This window comes from Equus caballus, chromosome 1, assembly GCF_041296265.1.
Source record: "Equus caballus isolate H_3958 breed thoroughbred chromosome 1, TB-T2T, whole genome shotgun sequence".
NCBI lineage: Eukaryota > Metazoa > Chordata > Mammalia > Perissodactyla > Equidae > Equus > Equus caballus.
In genome coordinates, this window is record NC_091684.1 from 79,895,781 (window position 1) to 79,913,789 (window position 18,009).

At 45.8% G+C, this 18,009-nt stretch overlaps 1 long non-coding RNA gene across 1 annotated transcript; it reads left to right on the forward strand.

Annotated features, from left to right (window-relative positions):
- Nucleotides 1-12,862: 12,862 nt before the first annotated feature.
- LOC138916369 (uncharacterized) lies at nucleotides 12,863-16,288 on the forward strand. Its single transcript, XR_011423576.1, has 2 exons — nucleotides 12,863-12,992; nucleotides 15,937-16,288. It is a non-coding gene; the product is annotated as an uncharacterized lncRNA (long non-coding RNA).
- Nucleotides 16,289-18,009: the final 1,721 nt, after the last annotated feature.

The following is an 18,009-nucleotide window of genomic DNA, read 5'->3' on the forward strand; positions in this document are numbered from 1 at the left end:
TTTGATTGATTGATTGATTTTTTGAGAAAGATCAGCCCTGAGCTAACTACTGCCAATCCTCCTCTTTTTGCTGAGGAAGACTGGCCCTGAGCTAACATCTGTGCCCGTCTTTCTCTACTTTATATGTGGGACGCCTACCACAGCATGGCCTGCCAACTGGTGCCATGTCTGCACCTGGGATCCGAACCGGCGAACCCCAGGCCGCCAAAGTGGAACGTGCGAGCTTAACTGCTGCGCCACCGGGCTGGCCCCTGTGCTGCTCTAGTTTTAGAAAACAACAAAGAAACAGCCAATTGTTGAGAAATTACTTGCCTATCATTGCTCACAAAGGCAAGAAATTATTCATATAAAAAAGCCTTCGCTATTTCTTTCTCCAAAGTCACAGGGGCCGCCATAGAAGGCAGCGGGAGAAGAGCAGTGAGCCATCCAGCCTGGGGCCCCTGGGGTCATTGTCACTCCCTTCCCTGCAGGCGAGGTTGGACAGTTGCAGGTTTTCTTCTTGCCTGAGCCTTAGTGTATCCAGTAGAAGGAAGGGCATCTGAGACGGGTGGTTCTCGGCCCTGTGGTGTTCTCTTCGCCCGGCCCCGTGCACGTTACCCACATGTAGACACAGCTGGTTGTTTGTAGCCCTAGAGTCTGTGACCGGCAACCTTTCCTGGCCTTTCCCTCACATGGCATGAAGGAGGCAAAGGCCCAGGGAAGCTCAACCTCTGTCTGGGTTGGGTCAGAAAGAAAGGCAGAGGGGGCTGGGAGAGCTGAACAGGTCCATAGTGGGGAGATGGCCTGCGAGGATGCTGCCTCCTTCCTCATTCCCGCGCGCTGTAAGAGGTGCACAACCATGGGGTCTCCTTGCTGCGAGCACCAGGGGCACCGAGCTGCACCTTCCGAGCTCCATGGGTCTTTCAAGCCTCTCAGAGGGGCAGCTTTTCCTCTAGGCCTGGCAAGATGTCCTCAAGGGACTGTGCTGCTGCCCTCTCTGGAAGTCCCGGGTCTGGGGAGGGGGCTTGGTAGGGTCCAGTGTCCTGTGGCCACCGCTCCCAGCAGAACTCTGCTGCTTTGCCATTGCTGAGAGGTGCTCCTCCACCAGGACGCACCTTGAAGAGCCAGTGAGAGGAGCTCAGAGCAGAAGCGCAGAGTGGGTCCTGGGGGCAGGACTGGGGCAGCAGACCTCAGGCCGGGCTGAGCCTGAGGGCACGGGGCCCCAGTTTAGGAAGTAAGAAGAGGAACAGAGAGGCCTGCACCCTAAATGTGGGTCTCAGGCAGGTGAGGGGGTGTGTACCCCAAGAGGGCAAGAAGGTGGGCTCCAGGCTCGTGAAGCATGTTGCTAGGAAGGGGCAGGGAACAGAGAGACAACAGAAGGAGCTGGAGGACTCCAGTCTCTGGTCCTGGGGACCTGCATGTTGCTGTTGCTGGGGATCATCAGAGCTGCCTGGAGAGCCACTCAGCCTGAACTCGGGGCAGGCGGAAAGGATCATAGAGAAAGCACTTCTCCGTGAGGATCAGGGATTAGAGAGAAGGGTTGTGGGCAGGGGGTGAGCTGGACAGCATCAGGAGGGGATCAGCCTCATTGTGCAGGCAGAACAGGGCCTGGTCAAGGACCGAGGTCCTAGTCAGAGAACTTGGAGATCCGGGTTGAGCTGCCCCAGCAGAGGCTGAGGCTTCCAGCATTGCAGTATGGTGTCCTGTGCTCCATGCACTGAAGGTCCTTGTGTTCCAGAGACTTCTGATGGCATCACCTATGCCAGCTAGTCCAATTCTCACAGCAACCAGAAAGGCAGCGACAAATTCTGTTTTCATCTTACAGGTGAGGAATGGAGCCCCAGAGAGGCTGGATAACTTGCGCTGGGACACACAGCTAGAGGAGCAGGCTTTCCAGGGCCTGTGCTCCCTCATCACTTCCCTGAGTCTGCAGTGACCAGACCTTGGAGATATGATGACGGACCTCACCATGCTTGAGTTGCTATGGGCCCAAAGTGACCCAAAAGGTGAATAGGTTATTCCAATGATGCAGTCCCTTGATGGGAATGTCATTAGATTGGTTGCTTTATTTATGCATTTTTGGGATTTTTTTAACCTCTGAATAAGTCTTTGATCCTAAATTTCTTACCATGCTCATCTAAAGGGGTCCACAGGGCTGGGAACTAGGGGAGCGCTATGCAATTTGCTGTTTCTTTAAGGAATGAAGCATCTGCCTCCATTCTGTGTCTGGTTGTTCTCCTGGATCCTGGCATACTTACAAGCCATGCCGCGGGCTCAGGCCCACATCATGGGAACTGTCCTGCATGGGGCCATACATGGTGTCACGAGGCTGTGAGTGGAGCTGTGGGCCTAGCATGCACACTCCATCCCTTAGAGAAACAGACATTGGTAATTCTGTGTCATTGTCATGCTCCAGGAGGACCTGGCTGCCTGGATGCAGAGTCAGCATGCCAGAGTGGCCCAGGCTGACTGTGCTTCTCTGTCTGTGGCCATCTTAGTGCTCTGAGGTTGTCAGCTCCCCTCCTCTGCTAAAGGCCCGTGGGCTGCCCCGCTGTCTCCATGTGAGGGAGGCTGTGGCTACTGGAGTGTTCCTCAGAGTTGATGACTGGGACACAGACTCAGAACAGCCTGTGATTTCACCAAAGGCTGCAGGAGACCCTTCCCTCTGCTCCGGGCCCACCACTACCCTGTGATTCTCCCCACCTCACAGAAGAGGAATCTGAGGTTCCCTGAGGGTCAAGGATTGGTCACGGTCCAGTAGCTTGGAAGTGGCAGATCCCAAACTCAGAGCTGAGCGTTTTAGTGCTAAAGTCTGTGCTGAGCTGTTGTGTCCAGCACCTCTTTATGTCATGGATAATGTGATGGTGGGGGAACAGACCATCAGTGTACAAATCCTGCTCCAGTGATATTGGAGTGTGACAGAGTGTGGTCTTTCTTTCATGACCAGAGTGACGTGCCCCTCTGCAGGAAGCTCCTGGCCTCTCCCTGGACTAACCCACCATATTTACTGGGAATCTTCCTGCCCGGCATTTCCTTCGCCCAAAGAGGGGCTTTGTAGGGGTGCGGCTGCTTGGGTAAGGCAGTGAGTCAGGGTAGACCAGGCGCCTCCCTTGATCTGCAGAGAATAGCACACTGTGCGCTCTGCCTGCGCCCCCACCTTCGGGGGCCCAGGCACTTCCGCAGTGCAGACAGTTTCTGTGTTGCTTGTTTGCAAGGAAAGGCCTCCTATTTCTGCAGAGGCTGAGTGAGTGACGACAGGTGTTCTTGTTCCCATTGTTGGTGTCTCTGCCTGGAGAGCCGGGAAGAAAATAATGATTAACTTTGCTCCAGCTTTCTTTTCTCTGGCTGCTTTGGCGAAGACAGACTAAATTTCTTTTTTGTTCTGCTTGAGGAAATCATATCAAGAGGGAAGATTTCATCAGGAAGAATGAATCAAGTCCTGCTTTGAGGGGATCCCAGCCTCCCGGCGGCCCCCGTCCACCTCCTCCCAGAGCACCCGTCAGCTGGCTCCTGGCTCCTCCTGGCACCGGGTCCCGGGCAGCAGCTACAACACAGGCTTTGTTTGGGGAGCCCTGTGGAGGCAATTGGCCACAAAGAGTTCCTCCACTGACCAGGCCTGTCTTTGACATCTGGCATCTCTCCCAGGACCCCACTTTCCCCTACTCAAACAGGATTTTGAATTAATGAAATTGTAGTCCTTTGAACTGACGACAGTTCTCCTCTCTCAAGCTCAAGCTACGTTTCCCACTCCGCGTGCCGAGACGGCTCCAATGCTTTTACCAGGAGTCCTCTCCCAAATCCCCAGCAGGTCATCCACACTGGTGTTTTCCTAGATGAACGTGACTCCGATAGGACCTGCTGCCCAGGGGACAGTGTGACCCGTCAGCATTGACTGAGAGTCTCTACCCTGCGCCATGCACTGCACTGGGCAGTTTATATTCCTTTCTGTAACATTCACATCAACCCAGAAGGTAAATAATAAGATCTCCACTTTTCTGCTGAGGACATCAAAGTTTTAGGCAAAGTTACTCAGGTAGAATGTGGCAGAGGCTAGATGAGAACCCGTATCCCTCTGGTGCTGAAGGCTGTGAGGCCCCACTTTGTCCCTCCAAGGGACGGCTGTCGAAGACTGTGCACTGACAGCCACACATGGACAGTTCCTGAGGTGTCACCCTGACGTGTGGGATAGGCCTAAAGTAAGTCAAATTGATATGAATTCCTTGCTTGTCACCTGGCATAATGCTAGCTTTGTGTCAAGGTAGTCATATGAATGAAGCTGGCCTCCTGTTGCCTTGACATGCAGTGCTTTTTCATCCTAAAACTGTTCTGTTCCGTAAGCTAAAATATGTCATACAATCGACTCCATCCTGACCAAGATATTGTGATTGTCACAGTGGCCAGCATCAGAAATAGACAAAATTTAAATCTTTCAAGATCCTTCCCATTCCCCTCCCCCCTCTGGGACTTCCCCTTTAGAAAGTCGGAAGTAAAATTCCTACCCTGTGCCCTACCTCGATGCGAGGTCCTAAGTTAGCTGGATTATTTTCCATTCAAGGGTCTTGAAAGTCAAGGCCAGTACTGATGCAAAATACACCCACAAAAAGAAAATCAACCCCAAAAGTGATCTAGATACTCTGGATCTATTTATCACTTTGAAAAAATCCAAAGGTCAGGGGCTGACCCTGTGGCCGAGTGGTTAAGCTCGTGCTCCACTTCGGGGGCCCGGGGTTTTGCCGGTTTGGATCCTGGGCGAGGACATGGCACCTCCCATCAGGCCACACTGAGGCGGCATCCCGCATGCCACAACTAGAAGGACCCACAACTAAGAATATACAACTATGTCCTGGGGAGATTTGGGGAGAAAAAACAGAAAAAAAAAGACTCGAAACAGTTGTTAGCTCAAGTGCCAGTCTTTAAAAAAAAAAAATCCAAAGGTCAGAGGAACATGTTAAATGACACCATGAGAATCAGCAGCAAATCCAGACTGTGGGAAACTCTAGAGGACAAATTACCTAGTTTCTTCTCCAACGATGGCAATGTGCAAAGAAAATGAGAGGAAAGACAGGAGGACGAGATGCACAGATGAAAATCAACTAATCTCAATGTACAGATCTTTTTTTAAATCCCAAGTCAAACAAATGAAGTATAGAAAAATGCTAAGATGACTGGGGAAATGTAAACCCTGGCTTGATATATGATGACAGTAAGGGTTTACGTTAATTTTTTAAAGATGTGATGATAATGTTATTAAATTTATAATATATATAGTATATTTATATTATATATTATTATATATAATATAATATAAAATGGTATTAATGTTATAAAAACAGATAGACTGTTTTTAAATATATAATACACACATGCAATGATATGATATCGAGTATTTGCTTCAAAATGATGTGGGTGTAGGCAGCCCTTGCTGGATATACAGATGAAACATGATTTACCATATATTGATAAATGTTGAAGCCAAGTAGTGGATATATTGGGTTATTGAACACTATCTGTAATTTGGTATATGTTAATAATAACAAGTTAAAAAACAAAAGAAAACGGGGGCAGAACTTCGGCTCGAGAGCTTGCTGAGGTCGAGCTTGCCCAGGCATTGCCCCACCAGGAGCTTTCGTGCATGGAGCAGCCAGGCTGAAGTGGCTGGGGCTCATTGAGAACTGATCGAAGAGAGAAAGAGCTTGCACATTTTGAGGGCAAAGAAGAGAGTAATGGAAAGGATTTACCAGCCCAATGGCAATCTATGAAAGGCATTTTCACAAATTGAGCATCAGTACTTATTAGCTACAATTCATGTATTTTCAGAACTAAGACTACAGTAATGTTCAGAAACCTTCTTCCAAAGGAATTGAGGCAAAATAATTAGAGGCTGATGCAGAAACACAAGGATAAAAAAGGTGTGAAAATGCAAGAGAGAGAGAATGAACCATGGGTAGGAAGCGGACTCTGAACGTGCCTAGACTCCAGTCGCTGGCTCTGCACTGCCCCCGACCCAACCCACAAGCTGCTGTGGGTTCAGTACTCGGTCCAGGGCTGCCTGCTTCCCACCTGGCGAGCCCAGCTGGCAAGGCCAGCTCTTCGTGAAACAGGCTCATGAACTGAGATTGCCCGAGAGTCTCAGCAAAGTGCTGCCACCTGGCAAGACCAGATATCCAGGAAAACCAGAAAAGCAGGCAGAGACTGAGAGCACTGCACTGTCAAAGTCGGGGGGGGGGGGGGGGGTCAGTTCCAGGACTGTCTGCATACTGGGGATGAAGTGTCTGGGCGGCCCGTGTGCTCTTTCCTTTTGCTGCCTCCGGCTCTTACCCCTGAAGCTGCCTCTCCAGTCCTTGGACTTCCCCAGACCGTGGGGCAGGGTGGAGCTGGGAGAGGGCTTCTCATCAGTTCATCCAGTTAGGCTGGTGACAGCTCCAGACAAGGGCTAATGACTGGACTGTCCTGGGTCATGCCGGGCTGGCGTCAAGCACTTAGGACCCAGGTTTGCGTCCCAGCTCGTTTGTTATGGGCTTGAGCCCTGGGGCAAATCATTCATTTTCCTCATCTGTAAAATTAGGGAAATAGTGCCTATGGCAAAGTTTTATGTCTGTGTGAGTGGAGATTAAATGAGATACCGTGTGTAAAGCACGCAGCAAGTAGTGGCTATGGGCATCACTAGAGAAGTTTGCTTACAGGAAATTTAGGGCCTCTGTGAGGATTTCCACTTTTCCTGGAACCTCCTCATGTTGCCGTAGTAACTGAGATGACTGCTGATGTTTCCAGGCAGGGGTTCGGGAGACAAATGAGCAGGAGGCAGTGGAGTGCGGGGAGAGAACGTGGGCTCCAGGGCCTGGCGGGGATGAAGGAGAAAGCCCTGCTCCTCCTCTTGCCACTCTGTAGCTCTTGGATAAGATTCCTGAACTTCAGAATTTCCTCTTGCTCAAAAACAGTTCTTATTTTCCTCTGTACTTGCTTAACAACCATCAACAAAAAAGTTTCTTCCGTAATCCAACCCTTCATCCCCACCAATATCAGAAAGAAAGACAGAAATACCCACTTGGGAGAGTGGATGTAAAGTTGAATAATACATGTGAAAGTTCTTGGAAAGTATCAGTGTATTACAAATTTCTTTCAAAGAAAGCAAATGGAGAGAAACAAATAAATTAAGGGGACCATTGCTCTCTGCCTTGAAGTGTCAGCATCCACCATAGTAATAGAGGTTTTTGAAAGCAGTAAATAAATAAGTTACATTAACCCACAGAGACCTTCTAGCACGGAAAAATCCCCTCCCCGCCGCCTGTCACGCGCAGGAGAGGCTGTGGGCTCCTCTGCCAGTAAAGAGGTTGATAGCCGTCTCCAGCCTCTTTCTGGTGATCATGTGTGGGTTAGAGGTTTGCCCTCATCTGTGGTTTATTCCCACTGCTCCATCAGAGCTCACCAACGGAAACCAGAGCCGGGTGAGATGAGGTGCAGCCACCAGCTGGCGGGCAGAGCTGGAAGCCAGCGTCCTGGAGATTCTCAAGGCACTCTGTACTCGGAAGAGCTCTGAGAAGTGCTGCAGCAAAAAGAAACAGCCTCTTTAACTTTGACTCATTTTCTTCCTTTCCTTGATACAAATTCTGGTGGATTTCTGCCGTAGGATACTTTACAGCTGTGCAGTCCCGCGCAGTCAGCAAAGGCCTGTGACCTCGGGCTGGTCTGAACTGAGATGTGCTGTAAGGGTAACACACTCACCAAGCCATGAACACTTAGTGTAAAATATCTCATTAACGATTTTTACATTGATTAAGTGTCAAAATGATAACATTTTGGCCATATTGGGTTAAATAAAATGTCATTAAAATTAATATTACCTGTTTATTTTATGTGGATACTAGAAAATTTGAAATTACATTGTGGCATTCAAATGAACTCAAACTAACTGCATTAACAAGGATTAATTACAAAACATAATTTTGCATGGAAAAGCGAGTTATAAAATGACAAATGAAATATGAGATTATTTAAAGTTTAAAACCTTGCAGAATAATAGTATTAATGACTGCATACATACATTCACAGTATAAAAACCATACATCGGAATGATACTAGGACTTCAGATAATTCATCCTTTTTGTAAACTGACCACCCAGCTCTTTTTACTTCTTATTCCTTTTAATACACCCCTGAAAGAGTGTTCTTCAGAGCTTGGCTTGGGAAATACTGACTTGGAAACTTAATCTCTGCTGGTGGAATTTAAGGGATGGCTTAACAGGCCAGAGAAGGAGTGGTTGTTTTTTGTTTTAGCTGAGGAAGATTCACCCTGAGCTAACATCCATGCCAGTCTTCTTCTATTTTTTAATATGTGGGCCGCCAGCACCAGTACAGCTGCTAACAGAGCAGTGTAGGTCCATGCCTGGGAACCGAACCCAGGCCGCTGAAGCAGAGTGTTCTGAACTTAACCACTAGGCCACCAGGGCTGACCAGAGATTTTTTAAAAATAGATGATCTTTTTGGCTCAAAACTTTTTCTACCTTATGTGTAAAACCAGAAAGAGGCAAAAGTAAAGCAAATTTTCCAGCATGTGCATGAGGAAAGACCTAAAGAGCTTGGCTAGTTTCTCAGCCCCCTCCCCTCCCTTCAGAGGGAGAGCTGGCACTCGGGTAGAGTCATGGAAGCCCCTGCAGGTCACAGTGTGGTGGGCAAGTGTATAGGCTGGTGGGCAAGTTACTTAACCCTTTGGCCTCGATTTTCTCATCTGTATAATGGGGATGATAATGGTCACATCTGAATGGGCTCTTCTGAGGATTAAATGAAGTGATATTAGTAAGTACAATACTCAGAATAGTCCCTGGAATGTAGGGAGCACTATGTAAGTGTTTGTTCAAAAAAATAAACCAAAGCAGAATCCTGCCATATCAATGCCTAGGCTTTTGTCTTAATCAGTAGCTCAGACTAGTACCCCATCCTTCCACTGCCAAGGTCCTGCTTTTGTCCTTAGATGCCCACAGAATTCTCACAGGTATCTGTAGCTACTGCTGAGAACGTCCAGCACAGACTTGGCCTTCGTGTGGGAAGAAACGGGGTTTTTGGTGTCTGACACAGGATTCTCTTACATCCTCTCTGAGCCGGCCGCTGGAATTGGGTCAGCTCTCTAAATGCCCTTCAGTCTTCCACAGAGCAGGGCGTACTGAGTGTGCGAAGGTTCAGGCTGCCCCGATGGGAGCCGTACGTCTTGAACTTTCCCTTTGCTCTTCCCAAGTGTCCTCTGACGCTTTCTCTCCTTCAGTTAGTGGGTCATCACAGAAACGAGGTGGCCAGCTGACGCATGCGGTCGCGTCATGATTGAAACAACAGAGAGCATCTGAACGTGGCTTCAGAGCTTTGTTTGCTCTTTTGGATTTTCTCAAGTTACTGAGCAAGGCACAGAACTCAGAGCAACTGAGAAAATTCTAGCATTTCTTTTCTTTTCCCCCACAAAACATGAGGATTCTAGGTGGAGCGGCTGCTTGTCACTCTCCAGTGCGTCTGGCCTTTTGCTCATGAGTTAACTGCAGTCAGATCTTATTAATTTTTACTTAACTTGAAATGTTGTAATTCATACAGGGCTGGATTGATGTTTCTGACCCTTGACAAACCAGATGTTGGCGAACACCTGTGTGACAGCAAAGAGTCCCAAACTTAGACTCCAAAGTGGGGGGCTCAGCTCTTAGCTACACCAAGAAGTGTCCGCAGTGAGGCCACGGGCTTCTGCTCTTCAGTTTGCTCCATCTGGAAAGTGGGAACAATAGAAGTACATACTTCAAATGCGTAAGGATTCAGCAAAATAGGGAAAGTAAATGACCTTCGTAAACTGCAGAGTTATGCAAATAAAAACAGACATTGTTTACCAATAGTGTGTATTAGGAGTACAAACAGGATTGGGAGAAAGAAAATGTTTAACATAATGTTTCAAAGCTCTATAAGTATTCTATCTTCTTGTGATGACCAACCCTTTCTTTTTAATTTATTATTACTGGCTTCCTATTGACCTCTGTTTGGAATCACTTCCTTAATAGTAAAACATTATATTTCAGTTACCAGAGCCACATCTTCCACAGAAGTGTCCTGTGCTGGAATATGTACATTAGTACAATTAGGGCAGTCAGCACTGTTCACTTATGAACGGAGAGACTAGCAAGGGCTATGTATTTTGTAGACAGAAATTCAAAATGAAAATGTGGCGTTCTTGTTCAACAAAGGTTAGGAGTTTCGAGATGGTGGCAGCAGAGCGTCAAACCGAGGGCGGGCCCTTCTAAGTACAGGGCCCTAGGAGATGGCAGTGAGGCAAGAAGGTCGTAGGCCGAGAGCAGGGAGGTGGGAAGGGGACCCCGTGCTGAGCTCTCCTCAGTAGTTAGCAGGAATAAGCCCAGTTCAGATTCCGACGATACTGAAGAAGTTAGAAATAGATCTATTGATACAACACACATGAATTAGGTGTCTGCTCTTTGCAAAAGCCTGAGCCAGGCCCTCAAGGAGTAGGGGAGGAAAGACAAGCAGTCAGAAAGAGGAAGATGCAATAAAAAAGGTGAAAAATAAGGTCTATGGGAATCCTTCAGAGAGAGCAATGAATTCTGATTTGGAGAACCAAGGAAGGAAGACTTACTGGAGGAGGCGGCCTTTGAGTTCACCCCTGAACCTGGATAGGACTTGAGCAAAGTCCCATCCCTCCCCACGCACGAGTCAAGCAAACCCTTGGAAACCACTGCTTACTTGGACCCGTCTTATCCTGGGTAAGCTCCCAGATGAGAGATCCCTTCCAAGCATCCTCATCTGGAGGTTGAGAATCCACAGCACAGGGCTGAAGCCAACCAGTGGGCTCCTGATCCTAGAACTAGATATTACTGATACTCAACCCCTCTCTTGATGAGAGGTAGAATTCATAAGGCAAAAATGCGTGAGGCCAAGAAAAGCAACAAGGTACTTGTTTTCATCAACGCAGTGACCATTTGTGTTTAGCCACAAGCTCTGACTGCCCCTCAAGGGCCAGTGCTGACCTTCAAGGGCCAGAACTCCCCAAGGTGGGGGTGGAGGGCAAGCCCAGAGGGATGGAGAGGGCCAAGGAGCCTGGGAGGGGCGCAGTCACTTCTGTTCCAGCTCTCACCTGCCTTTTGCCTGCCATTCCTCTCTGGGGGTGTGTAGCCTTTCATCAGACAGAGGCCATAGACCATAACTCACCCCACTTCCCATAATACAGCCTCAGTCTGAATGGGGACCTGGCTGGCATCTCCAGCTGTCTAACAGCCAGAGCCAGTCTGAGTCTCTGATTTGATGATGTCCCAAAATCCTGGGTCACAGTCTGTCACTGTGTTGAACCAGTCCTGTGCACAACCCGAGTCCAAAAGTGAATTCCCTCTTCAGAGGGGCAAGGGATAGACTGAAGGAATCAAACCTATAAAATGTTGTTGGAGACCAAGAGGAGGAGGAATGATTCTCTGGTGGTCTTAGGGTTAAATCTTACAGTCTGATCTATCTCCTAATACCTGTGTGAGTTTGATCAAGTACCTTAGCTGCTCTAAACCTCAATACACCCATCGGTAAAATGGTCACAAGGACTCTCCCCCACAGGATTAAATAAGGTAACATGGAAACACTTTGTGTTTTCAAATGTTGGCTGTCACAGTCTGGACTGTCCAGAACAGACCATCCCTAGCCTGGCATAGAAGGCTACTTTCTCCCTGGCCCAGCTTCCTCTCAGCCCACCCCTGGCCACTCCCCACTCCTGCTCTCATGGTGCTTGGAGTATCTTTTGGCCACGCTCACTTCTACAACCTATTCCTGTAACTTCCCTCTTCACGTGTGCACATATTCACCCCCCACCACCCTATTTGTCCCTCAAGTGGCAGGCTTCCTTTCAAACCTTATGTTTTCTAAGCACCTCACCGGCCTTACCACTGCCCTGGTTGAGGTCATGTGCCCTTTGTTGATTTGGTCCAGATGTCTTGCTCTCTTCCTGCTGAGCACTGACTCACACATGTTCGTGGCGCTGAACAGGCTGGTGGCAGGTCCTCAGTCAAACCCCAGGAATTGAGCGGCAGCGCGGCCACCACCTCATCTTGTGCTCTGGAAGCCTCCTGCAGGCAGTCCTCAGCTGGCCCGCTTATCCTGATGGTAGGAAGAAAGCTTAGCAGCAAGTCAAGGGAAATCAGAGACACCTTGTCTGAACCAAAAAGAGCTCGCTTGAGACTGGGACTGCTGAATTTGTTATTTATTGATTTATTCACTGAGCATGCATGTAATAGGTGTCTGCTGTCAGGCCGGACAAGGACACACAGAGGCCTGTTGCAGAAGGAGTGCACAGAGGGTGAGCAAGCAAACAAAGCTCCTGGGAGGACAATGGCCAAGAGGAAGGAGGAAACAGAAAGTGGGCGGAGCCTTGCAGGAGGTGAGGGGGCTGAGGAGCTCACCAGGAAGTGAAGAGGGAAGGCCACCAGGCAAAGGGGCCTGGATGCACTCCTATTTGCTCTTCAGAGTCTAGGCTCCTGGCGGGGGGGGACCTTGGCTCTTGTGAAGTTTCAGAGGTTCTGCAAACATTTGGTTTCATTTTTTCCTTCTTTTTAAATTATAAAATATTTAAAAACATATTTCAACCAGACAGAAAAGTACAGAGAATAGTAGAGAAAACATTCACGTATCCATCAAACAGATTTTATAAATGTTGATTTCAGAAAATTTTAAAGATTTAAAAGTATAGATACAGATAAATATACACACATATATAGTATGTGTATATATATTTATAAAAATATGTATTTTAATTATGAAAAGTCACACACACCCAGGCGGGCTATATACACAATGCACATGTGCTAACCAGACTGCTGCTGGGCCAACCTCACACTAAAGCCTCTCTTGCCCTCTCTGTGCGTTCCTGTAGATCCCCTGTGTGTGAGTCATGCTTAGGAGTCTGTAGCTCTGCATGTGGCTGCTTGTCAAGGTGACCATAGCACTGAACAAGATTGGCCGCAAACAGCAGGAGTCCTTAGAATCTGAGTCCAGATCACTGGGTGAGTTCGGGGCTGTTATTCCCTTTCTGTGCAGGCATGCTTCACCTTTCTGGGCCTCAGTTTCTTCACTTGTAAAGTGGGTGCTAATCATGCCTTTGTCATGGCGTAGTTGTGAGGGTTGAATGAGCTAACATGCAGAGACCTAGAGCAGTGCCAGGCCTGAGCTGGCAATGTTACTGTTCACTCTTATTGTAAGCACTGTGTCTATTGGTGCGTGATCTTGTCAAGGCATGCATGTGGTTTTTGTGGTTATTGTGAGTTTTGCATGCTTCTGTTTCACTTTCGTTATTTATAAGTGCCTTTTTTTCAGGCAAATTGGAACAATGACTCAAAAACTAGATTGACTACCTGGTAAAAATGAAAAATTTAAAAAAAGAGCTTTGTGGTATATACAAAGAGATTGGCTAGGCTGCCTGTAAAGTGATACCATGCGAATCTCCCGATCAATATTCCACCCGGTGCCACCACGCAGACGAGCCTGTGAACCGGGTGGCAAAGGTGAGGCAGCGCCTCCCAGTCCAGAGGGCGACGTCACCTGTATTATCTGGGCCCCCGCTTATCCTGCCCAATGCCTTTTTGGGCCCTTAGTAGGCTTATGCTGATCCTTCCAAAGTAAGATATCTTTTGAAAATAAAACAGAGTAAATAGGAAACTAGGTTTTTCAACTATTTCAGTGCAAATTGAGTGTTACTGAAAAATGATAAAAATAAATGAAATGAGAACATAAAATACCCGCATAGGGAGGTACAGTAGAAGTTACCTCTATTACACATAAGAAACAGAAGTTACAAAAGGTGAGAGGAAAACATTTCTTATTTGGGGACACTTGACATAAAGTGTGTAAGATGAGCAGTCTTTGGGAAACGTGATTTGTGCCACCGTCTGGTGACAGAGCCCAGAGATGGATCCAGGAGGCTCTGCCCTGACTCGAAGGCTTAGTTCAAAGGATGAGACCGGGGGGTTTTGTGTTTCTGTGGGGGGAAGAGTGCCCATGTTCTGGGTTTCTTTGTTTTATTTCCTTTGCAAAATATATTGATGCAAGTGAGCAAGATTTGTCTTATGTAAAACCTGACACATTCACAACTGCCCAAAAGAAAACTTTCCATTCAGGTAGTTTTTAATACACCATCAGGTAAGTTGGAAAAACTGCCGCAGCTTCTGTGTCCCCAGCTCAGCAGCCCCAGGGGCAGGAAATAAATGGCCGCCTTGTGTTTTATGGGCTTTGGGGTGCATGATTCATTCCCATCTTAAGGATGTGAAGCGGGCTTGCACTTGAGGATCACCAGTGGCCAGTGGCCACCGGGTGGCAGTTTCCTCACCCACCCTTGCACCGCGAAGCTCCGAGTGGGAGGCGTGGATGAGAAAGTCCTGAGGACAGGGGAGCAGCACCCCTGCAGGGCCAGTCGTCCCCACTCGGGCAGCAGGAAGCACAACGGGGGCGGCTAGTGAAGGTTCATAAACATCTTAACCAATTTTATTCCACTTCTATTTTTCATTTTATGAGAGAATGTTATGTGATTTAAAAAAATTTGAATAAGTTCAAAGAAATTCTTCTAAGAATTATAAAATTAAATTATAAGATGTAAGAAAGCATTGTATCTTTGGCAGTGTTTTTCCTTTCTTAGTGGAGCTTAAGATAATGGTGTTAGCTTACATTCCATGCACCTAGGGGTAAAATATGGTAAGTTGCATGAATAAGCACTATGTTTGGACCTTTCAAACCAGGATTGAATAATGTTATAGAAACGGACAATTTTACTAACAATTGTTCGTGATGTTATGTAAGGACTTGCCTTTTTGTGACAAAGCTTGAGATCTGTCTCTGGAGAAGATGTAATAGGGTAGGAGTGTTTAAATGAAACACATATTCACTGTTTGTATTACATATCATTATAGACATGTATGTCATAATCTACATATGTGTGTGTGTATATATATATATAAAATATATTTTTTTACTGATGTAGACGCTCTACCCAGCTAAATACTGCTGGATATAACATGATTACCTCAGTTTTTATGTTTTGCTGATAGTTCTAACAAATGGAAGAAATTTAGTTCAGGCCACGAGGGTTACAATATTAAGATGATTCCAACTGAAGAAAAATTTGGCAATGAAAAAACAGAAAAGTTTAAACTCAATCTGCAAAATTAAATAAATTTGTTTCAAAACTTTGCTTAACTATTTTGCAGAGATGGATAATGGGATATCTAAGCTTTTGTTTTTTAAATGACATTGTTTGACATTCAAATGTTTCAAAGATATATTAGGAAAATATTTTTGCAAGAAATAGAAAAACATTCTTTGATTTCCTTCAGATTGTATATTTACTAATTAATGATTTGAAAGAATCATTTAGCGCTTTTTTGGTTAGTGATTCGACTTTGGAAGAAAAATGTCCCACTATTCTCCTGAGCACCTACATCAGGGCTTAGCAAACCGCCGGCTGGATCCCAATTACCTCCAGCTTTTGTGGGCCCGTCAGCTATGAGTGGTTTTTCATTTTAAATGATTGAAAAGAAATAAAAAGAAGAATATTTTGTAACATGAAAATTGTATGAAATGAAAACTTCTGTGCCCATAAATAAAGTTTTACTGGGACAAAGCCAAGCTTATTTGTTTACATGTGGTCTGTGGCTGCTTTTGAGACACAGGGCAGAGTAAAGGAGTTGTAATAGACACGGTATAACCCACAAAGCCTGAAATGTTTACTACTTAGCTCTTTACAGAAAGATTTCACCAACCCCCAATCTGGATGAATTTGATGAAAGAGCATCCACAGTTGCAAAGTGAATTATTTAAAAATTGTTAGCATGCTCAACTACTTATTTGATAGAGCCAGACCTTTCTCAACTCTCTACAACTAAAAATAATATGTAGAAATAAGTCAATTGGTAGGGCTATTATCAGTATTTCAAAATTTTTTATTTATTTACTTTTTAGGAAGATTAGCCCTGAGCTAACATCTGATGCTAATCCTCCTCTTTTTGCTGAGGAAGACTGGCCCTGAGCTAACATCCATGCCCATCTTCGTTCTCTTTATATGTGGGATGCCTACCACAGCATGGCTGGCCAAGCAGTGCCATGTCCGCACTCGGGATCTGAACCGGTGAACCCCAGGCTGCCAAAGTGGAACATTCGCACTTAACCGCTCCACCACTGGGCTGGCCTCTCAAAAATTTTTGTTAAATAAAATATTCCTTGTGATGTCAATTGATTGAATCTCTAATTAACAAATGTTGTAAATTTGATGCAGCATAAATTTATGCCAATAAAACATCAATTTGTGGTTTTATATTTTGGGCTTTGGCATAAGATTTTATTTAAAAATGGAATCCACGGAAGATATTTGCAAACTATATATCCAATAAAGTGTTAATATCCAAAATATATAAAGAACTCATACATCTCAACAATTAAAAACTAACAACCCAGTTAAAAAATGGGCAAAAGATCTGAATCTACATTTTTCTACAGAAGATATATAGATGGCAACAGGCACATGAAAAGAAGTTCAACATCACTAGTTATTAGGTAATTGAAAATCAAAATGACGAGATATCGCCTCACTCCTGTCAGAATGGCTATAATTAACAAGATAGGAAACAACAAGTGTTGGAGAGGATGTGGAGAGAAGGGAACCCTCATACACTGCTGGTGGGAGTGTAAACTGGTGCAGCCACTGTGGAAAACAGTACGGAGATTCCTCAAAAAATTAAGACTAGAACTACCATATGATCCAGCTATTCCACTGCTGGGTATTTGTCCAAAGAACATGAAAACACAATGTTTAGAGATGCATACATCCCTATGTTCATTGCAGCATTATGCACAATAGCCAAGACTTGGAAGCAACCTAGGTGTTCATCAAAGGACGAATGGATAAAGAAGATGTGGTATATATACATAATGGAATACTACTCAGCCACAAAAAAGATGAAATCTTACCATTTGCAGCATGGATTCACCTTGAGGTATGGACCTCATGGATGCAACATGGATGGACCTTAAGGGTATTATGCTAAACGAAATAAATCAGAAGGAGAAAGTCAAATACTGTATGATCTCACTCATAAATAGAAGATAAAAACAACAACAAAGAATCACATAGAGACAGAGATTGGATTAGCGGTTACCAGAGGAGAAAGGGGGAGGGAGGAGGGCGAAAAGGGTGATTAGGCACATGTATATGGTGACGGACTATAATTAGTCTTTGGGTGGTGAACACGATCTAATCTACACAGAAATCAAAATATAATGATGTACATCTGAAATTTACATAACGTTGTAAAGCAAAGTTATCTCAATTTAAAAAGTGGAATCTATCTGTATAAAATGTGATATAAAATATAAAATGTGAAATTCATCGGAACATAAGAAGTAAGAATTAAAGGCAGTGGGGACTTTTAGGCACTGAGTCCCATTCTTCAAGGCCTATTTCACACGCCACCTCCTTCAGGTGGACACTGACCACCAGGGGTCCAAATGTCCTTTCCTCCTCCGGGTAGGGGCGGAGGGGGCCTTGCTGCCACCCCTCACTCCTCGACTTCTCAGGCATTCTTAGAAATCTTTCCTCTGTCTGAGGCTTATCTCCAAAGTGAGGTTGTTGGTTCCTGAGGACAGGTGAAATGTTTCCCTTTATTTCTTAACTGAGTTGTGCTCTTAGGGGATTTGGGTTTTATTTGAGTTTTTACACTTTCCCATAGCATGAAGAGCTAATGTTAGTCTTATGGCACTACAGTTGACCAGGGATTTACAATTAAGAAGCATTTTTACATATTTATGATCTCAGTTGACTTAGGAAAAGCCGATCATAATTCTACAGATGAGGTCTGTGGCTTGGCCCAAGCTCAGGTAACCAGTGTTCTTACTGGAATCAGGACCTGAGTGTGTGATTCCTAGGTTAGTGTTCACCTCTGGCCTTTCAGCTCAAGGACTGAAGCCTCAGGCAAGGCAGGACAGTAGGGGCTGTTGTAGAAAAACAGGTCATGAGAGGCATCCCTGAGTGGCTGCCTT